Here is a 10,423-nt window from a genome sequence, read left to right as displayed (position 1 = left end):
GATTCCTTGTGTAATTTCATCCATCTCTTAGTTTTTTTTTTGAATCATTGAGTTCATCACTCAACGTAGTCTAGCAGTTCAGTTCGACTCTATTTGAGAGACCTCGCTTGCTTATTGCAATTCAGAATTGAATTGATTCTATCCTTGATGTATTTGCAATTCAATCCGAATCAATATATCCAAAAGTTTTTATCTCCCCCACCTCCCGTCTTACTTTTTTATAGTATTCAAAATTATACTATAACGCTTGATATTTATTCTTTTTTTCTAATCAGAATTAGCAATTTTATTTACTCTGACTCTATGTTCCCCTTAGTGAAATATTAATCCTCAAATTATTAACAAATAATAAAGTCTATAATGATCGAATGAAAATACCAATAAATTCTATAATTTTATTTTTTAATATCCTATAGTTAAGCATATCAAGCTAACTTTATCTTTAAGAAGTTTTAGTATTTTTTTATTTTTATAAGTATAACTTCAAATTTAGAACTAGTTAATAGCTAAGATTAATAACTAATATCTGAGATTTTACGGATTTCCTATACTATACCTATTTCTATTTGTTACACTATTTCCGTTATGTAAGCCCACTTAGCTCAGAGGTTAGAGCATCGCATTTGTAATGCGAGGGTCATCGGTTCAAATCCGATAGTCGGCTTTTTTTTCTCTATCGATGTTCTACGAACAAGAATCTCTTTTTTTCCGAATTAAATGGAGAATCCAGGATCTTTTATGTTTTTTACCTTACAATTTTGCTAGATACAAAACAATAAAATAAATAATATATATACAAAAAAAAAAGATTTTGATGAAATTCCATTTTTTGGGGTACTTTAGTTGATTTTACTCTGTTTATCCTGTAGTTTAATTCAGTTTTAATTTCGATGTATTCTGTAATGTAAATACAATGAAATTAATTGTGTAAAATGAAATTTCAATAAAATAAAAAAAGGAGTCTTCATGTCCCGTTATCGAGGACCTCGTTTAAAAAAAATACGCCGTCTGGGAGCTTTACCAGGACTCACTAGAAAAACACCTAAATCCGGAAGTAATCTTAAAAAAAAATTCAATTCTGGGAAAAAGGAGCAATATCGTATTCGTCTTCAAGAAAAACAGAAATTGCGTTTTCATTATGGTCTGACAGAACGACAATTACTTAGATATGTACATATCGCTGGAAAAGCAAAAAGGTCAACAGGCCAGGTTTTACTACAATTACTTGAAATGCGTTTGGATAATATCCTTTTTCGATTGGGTATGGCTTCAACCATTCCTGGGGCCCGCCAATTAGTCAACCATAGACATATTTTAGTTAATGGTCGTATAGTCAATATACCAAGTTTTCGTTGCAAACCCCGAGATATTATTACTACGAAAGATAACCAAAGATCAAAAGGTCTGGTTCAAAATTATATTGCTTCATCGGACCCGGGGAAATTGCCAAAGCATTTGGCGATTGACACGTTGGAATATAAAGGACTAGTAAATAAAATCCTAGATAGGAAGTGGGTCGGTCTCAAAATAAATGAGTTGTTAGTTGTAGAATATTACTCTCGTCAGACTTGAACTTAACGAAAAAAGGAAAGGTTCATAGAATTTTCTTCCCCTTCCCCTTTCCCCGAACTAAATCGCCCTAAGACCATTACCATTAATTTGTATTTTCCCATCAACTAGCTAAAATTGATTAACCCTAGGATTAGGATCCTTTTTTCTTTTTTCCTCTATGTGTATTTTACATACCACAGTAATTTGCTATAGAGAATTTCTAATTTCTATTAAATCAAAATAAGATAATATAAGATATTATATTATTGCTGGAAAAAATTGTTATTTGATTTGATACATTGTGATCCTTAACGTTGATGAATTAAGAAAAACGGAAAGAGAGGGATTCGAACCCTCGGTAAACAAAAGTCTACATAGCAGTTCCAATGCTACGCCTTGAACCGCTCGGCCATCTCTCCTACATAACTTATTATGGAAAATAAACTGAGTGAATAGCGAGTTTTCTTATTCCTGCAGTACAGGTACAACCGCAACCACTCGGGGGTTCCATAGTTCTATTGGAAAAATTCCTTTTGATCTAAGTGGAAGGATACAGGATTTTTTACTAGAAATTGCGCTCGCTATAAAATAAAAGTTTTAATTTGGGTTTTCCCGCAACTAAAGAAAAAGAAAATGGAAGAATTCTTCTTATTGCATAATAAAATAAAGAAACCTTAGAATTCCGTTTGCATAAGATACGCTACACCATACTATCGAAATCAAAAATAGGGTATGAGACAATTAATAACTTTGAAAACACGAAATAGTTGATAACATAAGTTGTTGTTCAGAAATAGGAAAGTGGAATGAAATCCAGTCTTAGTCAAATATTTCATATCTCTTCGTGTCCAAGCAGAAGGAAAAGGATACAATTTGAGCTGAGCGGAAAATCCATATCTCTCTTATCCATTTAAAGCATATGGATTTAGAGTAGAGCATATGGATCAATCTATTTATAATTATAAGAATCGAATGTGTTTGTTTTTATGTTATTTTGTGAAGGAATGAAAACAATTCTATATAGAATGGGTTGGGAATTATGCCTAGATCCCGTGGAAATGGAAATTTCATTGATAAGACCTCCTCAATTGTAGCCAATATTTTATTGCGAATAATTCCGACAACCTCAGGAGAAAAAAAGGCATTTACTTATTATAGAGATGGTGCGATTTGACTCTTTTTTTTGCTTTTTTTTAGCCCTACCTATACCTCAGTCTTACGAAAAAGAGAGGGGGGTTGGCATAGAGAGAACCAAATTTGTAAAGCAAACAAACCCACGCTTCGGGAAGGTGAGGCGAACTAACAATTCCTTCCGTCGTGTATCCTCGATTGATGCGGCTTCAGATACTTCAATTGTAGATTTGAGTATTGAGCGAAAGGTTACACCTACAGGATATGGTATGGTATGGATTACAGGCCAATCCTACTCTATTAGTATCCGTAGGCAGCATAGGGGAGAAAAGCACTACACCTAGAAATAGGAATCAACAAGAGAAAAACTTTGTTAGAAATTACCCCTTTCCTGATCGGTATCAGGGCTGGGAAGAATGGTTGGGATAACAAACAACCATCAGGTTTGTACTTTGGATACCCCTATAACCATCAAAGATCGTTGAAGTAGCTAATTCCTCTAAATAGGAGGCGTTGAGAACAAAGAAATTATTGGAGCTATCGTTTTCCTCTAGCATTAATAGAATTCATTGGTGTTAAGAAAAACCTCTTGTGGGAAGGTTGGCTAGAGATTTCTTGGAAAAATACCAGCCCCTTTCGGTTCATAATGAGACGGGACTAATTCTATTTTGATTCTATAGATTATTTCGCTTAGTACTATTATGTACAGAAGGGAGGAGCCGTATGAGATGAAAACCTCATGTACGGTTTTGGAACGGAGATTTTTTGAATAGAATGAACGACCGTAACGGATGTTGGCTCAATCCGAAGGAAATTATGCGGAAGCTTTGCAAAATTATTATGAAGCTACGCGACTAGAAATCGATCCCTATGATCGAAGTTATATACTCTATAACATAGGCCTTATACACACAAGCAATGGAGAGCATACAAAGGCTTTGGAATATTATTTCCGGGCACTAGAACGAAACCCCTTCTTACCGCAAGCTTTTAATAATATGGCCGTGATCTGTCATTACGTGCGACTATCTCCACTATAGAAAGAAAAAAAAAAAAGAGAGGATCAAATTTTCTAGTAAATACTAGAAAAAAAGGGCTTTCTACATAGGGATCGTAAAAACAACGATTTTTCCCTATCAGCTGTAGGAAGGAAGGACACTTCACGAGAATCAAAAAACGAAGAAAGTATGGCCTATACTACTACTCTATGGATAAAGTTTCTCAAATTGATAGAGAAAGCACCGTAAAGATCAATTAGTGAGCGACTGGGTCGATACAACTAAAAAAAACTGCTTACTTATCCCATGATATGGGGCAAAATTTAGGAATCCGCTTATGTAATAGAGCCGATCCACTAAGGGATTAAGCAGCGGTGTAGTATCAGATCCCAAAGATAGTAAGTTCTTTTTTCTTTCTTATGGAAAAAAGTCTTTTTCAAGGATTCTATAGAGATTTCATATATGAAACCGGGATAGTTACCTCTCAGAAAATTTGAACGAAGGCTCTATATCTATCTATGCTTCATTCTTCTGAAGGTGGGAAAAAAGATCAAACTGATTATTGATAAAAATTAGGGTTTGAAACTTAGGTAATTAATTTCTTCTGCTTAACCCAAGAACAAATTGGATCGATTTTTGATAAATCGAATTCAGTTAAGATAGGGGAAATTCAGATAGCAATTTCTGAGCCGTATGAGGTAGGAAACTCTCAAGTACGGTTCTAAGGGAAGGAACTTCCTATTCCGACCGAGGAGAACAGGCCATTCTACAGGGTGATTCGGAAATTGCGGAAGCTTGGTTTGATCAAGCTGCTGAATATTGGAAACAAGCTATAGCGCTTACTCCGGGAAATTATATTGAAGCACAGAACTGGTTGAAGATTACGAAGCGCTTTGAATTTGAATAAGACCATGCTCCTTCTTTTTCATAAAATGGGTGGTTTGGTTGTTGATCCATTAATCAAATAAATTAGGTCGTAAGATCGAATCAAGAATTTCATTATATCCATTTCTTATACCTTCTATTTTATATGATATTTCATAAGAATAAACCATAGGGATAGGGTCTAGAATAGAAGTAATAAAGTGAATAAAAAGAGGGGGCAATCTAAATATTGCTAATATATTAGGACCATCTTATTAATAATTCTAATGAGTTATCTTGGAATTTAGAATCAAATAAAAAACCCTATATTATGCTCAAGGAAAGTAGATATAGATAGGAGCTTATGCCCTCAAAAAAAATACACTAGTTTCTTAAATTAAAAATAAAAAAGATTTTTTTCTTACGTCGAGAAATATTTGTTTTTCAAGATAAACAATGTCCGTTAGGCACCTAATCTTTATGTCATAATAGACCCGAACACTTGCCTCGGATTGACTTCAATATATAATTGCTCCAGTGAATAACTAAAAAAAAAATAGAAGGATGGTAGATAGTAAAGAAAAGAACTAATCACAATATCTATCTTTCAAAATCTATCTTTCAAAATCTATCTTTCAAAATATATATCTTTCAAAGATTCACTAAAAAGACAGTTGGCGGGTCTCTTTGTATGTCTTGTCCGGAAAGAGGAGGACTTAATGATTATTCGTTCGCCGGAACCAGAAGTAAAAATTGTTGTGGATAGGGATCCTGTAAAAACATCTTTTGAGGAATGGGCCAGACCCGGCCATTTCTCAAGAACACTAGCTAAGGGCCCTGATACTACCACTTGGATCTGGAACCTACATGCTGATGCTCACGATTTCGATAGTCATACTGGTGATTTGGAGGAGATTTCTCGAAAAGTCTTTAGTGCTCATTTCGGGCAACTTTCCATTATCTTTCTTTGGTTGAGTGGCATGTACTTTCATGGCGCCCGTTTTTCCAATTATGAAGCATGGCTAAGTGATCCTACTCACATTGGACCCAGTGCTCAGGTAGTTTGGCCTATAGTAGGGCAAGAAATATTGAATGGTGATGTAGGCGGGGGTTTCCGAGGAATCCAAATAACCTCTGGTTTTTTTCAGCTTTGGCGAGCATCTGGAATAACTAGTGAATTACAACTCTATTGTACTGCAATTGGTGCATTGATTTTTGCAGCGTTAATGCTTTTTGCTGGTTGGTTCCATTATCACAAAGCCGCTCCCAAATTGGCCTGGTTCCAAGATGTAGAATCCATGTTGAATCACCACTTAGCGGGATTATTAGGACTTGGGTCTCTTTCTTGGGCGGGGCACCAAATTCATGTATCTTTACCAATTAACCAATTTCTTGACGCTGGGGTGGATCCTAAAGAGATACCACTTCCTCATGAATTTATCTTGAATCGGGACCTTTTGGCTCAACTTTATCCTAGTTTTGCCGAAGGAGCAACCCCTTTTTTCACTTTAAATTGGTCCAAATACGCAGAATTTCTGACTTTTCGCGGAGGACTAGATCCAGTAACCGGTGGTCTCTGGCTGACCGATATTGCGCACCATCATTTAGCTATTGCTATTCTTTTCCTAATCGCAGGTCATATGTATAGGACCAATTGGGGTATTGGCCATGGACTTAAAGATATTTTGGAGGCTCACAAGGGCCCATTTACAGGACAAGGCCATAAGGGTCTTTATGAAATCTTAACAACGTCATGGCATGCTCAATTATCTCTTAACCTAGCTATGCTAGGCTCTACAACCATTGTTGTAGCTCATCATATGTATTCTATGCCTCCCTATCCATACCTAGCTACTGACTATGGTACACAACTTTCCTTGTTCACACACCACATGTGGATTGGCGGATTTCTAATAGTCGGTGCTGCTGCACATGCAGCAATTTTTATGGTAAGAGACTATGATCCAACTACTCGATACAACGATCTATTAGATCGCGTCCTTAGACACCGCGATGCAATCATATCCCACCTTAACTGGGTATGTATATTTCTAGGTTTTCACAGTTTTGGCTTGTACATTCATAATGATACCATGAGTGCTTTAGGCCGTCCACAAGATATGTTTTCGGATACTGCCATACAATTACAACCTATCTTTGCTCAATGGGTACAAAATATCCATGCTACTGCGCCTGGCGTAACAGCTCCTGGTGCAACAACAAGTACTAGCTTAACGTGGGGAGGCGGCGAGTTAGTAGCAGTAGGTGGCAAAGTGGCTTTGTTACCTATTCCATTAGGAACCGCAGATTTTTTAGTCCATCACATTCATGCATTTACCATACATGTGACTGTATTAATACTTTTGAAAGGTGTTTTATTTGCTCGGAGTTCCCGTTTGATACCCGATAAAGCAAATCTAGGTTTTCGCTTTCCTTGCGATGGGCCTGGCCGAGGGGGAACATGTCAAGTATCCGCCTGGGATCATGTTTTCTTAGGTTTATTCTGGATGTACAATGCAATTTCGGTAGTCATTTTCCATTTCAGTTGGAAAATGCAGTCGGATGTTTGGGGTACTATAAGTGATCAAGGGGTGGTAACTCATATTACAGGGGGAAACTTTGCACAGAGTTCCATTACGATTAATGGGTGGCTTCGAGATTTCTTGTGGGCACAGGCATCGCAAGTCATTCAGTCTTATGGTTCTTCATTATCTGCATATGGTCTTTTTTTCTTAGGTGCTCATTTTGTCTGGGCCTTCAGTTTAATGTTTTTATTCAGCGGCCGTGGTTATTGGCAAGAACTCATTGAATCTATCGTTTGGGCTCATAACAAATTAAAAGTTGCTCCTGCTACTCAGCCTAGAGCCTTGAGCATTATACAAGGACGCGCTGTAGGAGTAACCCATTACCTTCTGGGTGGAATTGCCACGACATGGGCATTCTTCTTAGCGAGAATTATTGCAGTAGGATAGTGGCTAGGAGGATTTGAAAGGCATTATGGAATTAAGATTTCCCAGGTTTAGCCAAGGCTTAGCTCAGGACCCCACTACTCGTCGTATTTGGTTTGGTATTGCTACCGCACATGATTTCGAAAGTCATGATGATATTACTGAAGAACGTCTTTATCAGAACATTTTTGCTTCTCACTTTGGGCAATTAGCAATAATCTTTCTATGGACGTCCGGAAATCTGTTTCATGTAGCTTGGCAAGGAAATTTTGAATCATGGATACAGGATCCTTTACACGTAAGACCTATTGCTCATGCGATTTGGGATCCTCATTTTGGTCAACCCGCTGTGGAAGCCTTTACTCGAGGAGGTGCTGCTGGTCCAGTGAATATTGCTTATTCTGGAGTTTATCAGTGGTGGTATACAATAGGATTACGCACCAATGAGGATCTTTATACTGGAGCTCTTTTTCTATTATTTCTTTCTACGCTGTCCTTAATAGCGGGTTGGTTACATCTACAACCCAAATGGAAACCAAGCCTTTCGTGGTTCAAAAACGCGGAATCTCGTCTCAATCATCATTTGTCAGGACTTTTCGGGGTAAGTTCTTTGGCTTGGACAGGACATTTAGTTCATGTTGCTATTCCCGCATCCAGGGGGGAGTACGTTCGATGGAATAATTTCTTAGATGTATTACCCTATCCCCAGGGGTTGGGACCCCTTTTGACGGGTCAATGGAATCTTTATGCCCAAAACCCTGATTCGAGTAATCATTTATTTGGTACCGCTCAAGGAGCGGGAACTGCCATTCTAACTCTTCTTGGGGGATTCCATCCACAAACACAAAGTTTGTGGCTGACCGATATGGCTCACCATCATTTAGCTATTGCATTTATTTTTCTCATTGCCGGTCACATGTATCGAACTAACTTCGGAATTGGGCACAGTATTAAAGATCTTTTAGAAGCGCATACTCCTCCGGGGGGTCGATTAGGGCGTGGGCATAAGGGCCTTTATGACACAATCAACAATTCGATTCATTTTCAGTTAGGTCTTGCTCTAGCTTCTTTAGGGGTTATTACTTCCTTAGTAGCTCAACATATGTACTCTTTACCTCCTTATGCATTCATAGCACAAGACTTTACTACTCAAGCTGCTTTATATACTCATCACCAATATATTGCAGGGTTCATCATGACAGGGGCTTTTGCTCATGGAGCTATTTTTTTCATTAGGGATTACAATCCGGAACAGAATGAGGATAATGTATTGGCAAGAATGTTAGACCATAAAGAAGCTATCATATCTCATTTAAGTTGGGCTAGCCTCTTTCTAGGATTCCATACCTTGGGCCTTTATGTTCATAACGACGTCATGCTTGCTTTTGGTACTCCAGAAAAGCAAATCTTGATCGAACCTATATTTGCCCAATGGATACAATCTGCTCATGGCAAGACGACATATGGGTTCGATATACTCTTATCTTCAACGAATGGCCCCGCTTTCAATGCGGGTCGAAGCCTATGGTTGCCCGGATGGTTGAATGCTGTTAATGAGAATAGTAATTCGCTTTTCTTAACAATAGGACCTGGGGATTTCTTGGTTCATCATGCTATTGCTCTAGGTTTGCATACAACTACATTGATTTTAGTAAAGGGCGCTTTAGATGCACGCGGTTCCAAATTAATGCCAGATAAAAAGGATTTTGGATATAGTTTTCCTTGTGACGGCCCAGGGCGCGGCGGTACTTGTGATATTTCTGCTTGGGACGCATTTTATTTGGCAGTTTTCTGGATGTTAAATACCATTGGGTGGGTTACTTTTTATTGGCATTGGAAACATATCACATTATGGCAGGGCAACGTTTCACAATTTAATGAATCCTCCACTTATTTGATGGGATGGTTAAGAGATTACCTATGGTTAAACTCTTCACAACTTATCAATGGATATAATCCTTTTGGGATGAATAGTTTATCGGTATGGGCGTGGATGTTCTTATTTGGACATCTTGTTTGGGCTACTGGATTTATGTTCTTAATTTCCTGGCGGGGGTATTGGCAGGAATTAATTGAGACTTTAGCATGGGCTCATGAACGCACACCTTTAGCTAATTTAATTCGCTGGAGAGATAAGCCCGTGGCTCTTTCCATTGTGCAAGCAAGATTGGTTGGATTAGCTCACTTTTCCGTGGGTTATATATTCACTTATGCAGCTTTCTTGATTGCCTCAACATCAGGCAAGTTTGGTTAATTTAGTTTGTTTTTTTGTACTGTATCAGCACCTAGTTCATTACTCTTGATAGAGAGGGAGGATCTGCCTTTTTAGATTTCTTTTTCTATTTATTTTTCCATCTAGGATTAGAACCGTATACTTGGTAATAATAGCAACGACACATTATGGCAAAAAAAAGTTTGATTCAGAGGGAGAAGAAGCGGCAGAAATTAGAACAGAAATATCATTTGATTCGTCAATCTTTAAAAAAAAAGATAAGAAGCAAAGTTTCTCCCTTGAGTTTGAGTGAAAAAACGAAAATGCGAGAAAAATTGCAATCCCTACCGCGTAATAGTGCACCTACACGCCTTCATCGACGTTGTTTTTTGACCGGAAGACCTAGAGCTAACTATCGACATTTTGGGCTATCCGGACACGTACTTCGAGAAATGGTTTATGAATGTTTGTTACCGGGTGCAACAAGATCCAGTTGGTAAGGATAAAATACCCTTTCGTATTTGTATGGATTTCTGGAATTGATAATCATAGAGGAGCCCTCTTTACCATTCTGTATAAATGGACTATTCTATTTGTATAGATATTGGTAGAGGGGCGTATCCAACCCTCTTTTATCCACTAGTTACCCCTCTTTAGTTTAAGAGTATAGAGCAGTTTGGTAGCTCATAAGGCTCATAACCTTGGGGTTGCGGGTTCGA

At 37.8% G+C, this 10,423-nt stretch overlaps 2 non-coding genes across 2 annotated transcripts; one reads left to right on the top strand and one right to left on the bottom strand.

The window, feature by feature from the left end:
- The first annotated feature begins 591 nt into the window (after positions 1 to 591).
- Positions 592 to 664, top strand: TRNAT-UGU (transfer RNA threonine (anticodon UGU)). The gene has a single exon. It is a non-coding gene; the product is annotated as a tRNA-Thr (tRNA).
- Positions 665 to 1,883: 1,219 nt separating this feature from the next.
- TRNAS-GGA (transfer RNA serine (anticodon GGA)) lies at positions 1,884 to 1,970 on the bottom strand. Its single transcript has one exon. It is a non-coding gene; the product is annotated as a tRNA-Ser (tRNA).
- Positions 1,971 to 10,423: the final 8,453 nt, after the last annotated feature.

This window comes from Triticum urartu, unplaced genomic scaffold (genome assembly GCF_056163025.1).
Source record: "Triticum urartu cultivar PI428250 unplaced genomic scaffold, HENAU_Tu73 scaffold2, whole genome shotgun sequence".
NCBI lineage: Eukaryota > Viridiplantae > Streptophyta > Magnoliopsida > Poales > Poaceae > Triticum > Triticum urartu.
Note: the sequence above shows the minus strand (reverse complement) of the source record. Positions and strands in the feature narration are given on the sequence as shown.